At 47.6% G+C, this 1,821-nt stretch overlaps 1 non-coding gene across 1 annotated transcript; it reads left to right on the top strand.

Moving 5' to 3' along the window:
- The first annotated feature begins 240 nt into the window (after window positions 1-240).
- On the top strand, window positions 241-357 carry LOC112448158 (5S ribosomal RNA). The gene has a single exon (XR_003036550.1). It is a non-coding gene; the product is annotated as a 5S ribosomal RNA (ribosomal RNA).
- The last annotated feature ends 1,464 nt before the right edge of the window (window positions 358-1,821 follow it).

Genomic DNA, 1,821 nt, shown 5'->3' with positions numbered 1-1,821 from the left:
AACTTGAAGATGAATTCATATAAATCAATGTAAAAATAAAGAGAAAAAAATGTTGAGGGAAAATGATCTAATGCATCCATTCATTACACCATCAAGTATGGAAGGAGAGAGACTCTCAGAAAGCAGGGAGAGAAAGGGGAGGGAGTAAAATTAATTGTAGACAGAATGGCTGACCGGCAGGTCAGAGCGAAAGGGAGGCGCAGCGCAGGGCTCTTAGGGCGCCCGGCGGCAGCTGCCTCCGTCTAAGGCCATACCACCCTGAATGCCCGATCTCGTCTGATCTCGGAAGCTAAGCAGGGTCGGGCCTGGTTAGTACTTGGGTGGGAGACCGCCTGGGAATACCGGGTGCTGTAGGCGCTTTGCCTCCCCTCTCCTTTAGCCCCCGCCCCACGTCCCAACTCTTGGGCTCCTGCAGCCCCAGCCCCTCCCGGGGGGTGGGTGGCTGGGGCACCGACTCCCGCTGCAGACCTGGGTTGCCCCCGCGCACCCCGCGAGCCCCTCCGCATTCGGCTTCCAGGAAACCAGACGACCGTCCCTCGGGTCTCCGTCTGGGGCTCCCTTGGCGTGCCTCAGGCAATCCCGGGGGCTGCAACAGCTCCAGCCCCCAGCCCAGCCCAGCCCCAGCCCCACCCCACCCCCACCCCCATCCTCGCCGGCGAACGCCCGAGCTCGCGCGCACCCGCACGCACACACAGATATATGTGCACAGACGGTGCATGTATCTTGTTCAGTTATACTTTTGGTGGATATATGCCTGGGAGTGGGACTGCTGAATCATATGGTACTTCTAGTTTTAGTTTCTTGAGGAACCTCCATACTCTTTTCCATAGTGGCTCTACCAACTCACATTCCTACTAACAGTGGAGGCGAGTTCCCTTTTCTCCACATCCTCTCCAGCTTTTGTTATCTACAGACATTTCCATGAGGACCATTCTGACTAATGTGAAGTTTGGAGTTGAGTCTGTCCAATCATGAGTGATGTTGAGCAAAATGACCTTTTTAAAATGCAGATCCAATTCTATCACCTCCCTGCTCCAACTGCTCTTGTATTTTCCCATCATAGTGAAGATATGACCAAATCCCTTCATTGCTTGGTCCCCACTTTCTTCTCTGATTTCTTTTCACTGGAATGCCCTCTGCACTCTTTTGGTTCCATCCCATAGGGCATTTTTCATTTCTTGAATGTACTAAGGTTCCCTTGTCACGTAGCCTTCCAAGATGCTATTTTACCTGCCTGAAATTCTTCCTGCATCTCAACCCTGGTTTACGTTGGTTCAACCTATGGATCTCAACTCAATTATTAGTCTGAAAAGCCTTCTCTGACACCCAGTTTTTGGTGAGGGAAGAGGCCGCTATAGAAGTTCTCAAAGTATCTGCCTGTTATTTATCATTAGATTAGTCTCAGTGAAAGAAGGAACTGTGTGTCTTCCTTTCTCAGCATTCTATTTCCAGAAACATATTACATGCCTACTAGTTCATAGTAGGTGCTCAATATTTATTCAGTGTGTGAAAGACAGAAAAGTTCTCTGAAGCCTCAACTTTTCATTTGGCTCAGGACTTTTGATCTCTTTGTATCTTTGTTGATTCAGTTCTTTTCTTTCTTCTGTTGAGGTGCACACTATATTCAAGGCACGATCTAAGGCATGAAGACATATCAATAAATATAGCTTCTTCCTTTCCAGGAACTCGTACATCAGATTTCTATAATTTAGGGTTTTTTAAATGCTCTAGAACAATGTGAACTTTTAGTATTATCCATTTTCATTTCAAAAAAAGATCATTTTACTTACATAGCAAAGGTGGAGACTTTCCAACTTTCAG

The sequence above is a fragment of the Bos taurus genome, chromosome 9, assembly GCF_002263795.3.
Source record: "Bos taurus isolate L1 Dominette 01449 registration number 42190680 breed Hereford chromosome 9, ARS-UCD2.0, whole genome shotgun sequence".
NCBI classification, from domain to species: Eukaryota; Metazoa; Chordata; class Mammalia; order Artiodactyla; family Bovidae; genus Bos; species Bos taurus.
The sequence above is the reverse complement of the archived record's forward strand: the minus strand, read 5'-3'. Positions and strand labels throughout refer to the sequence as shown.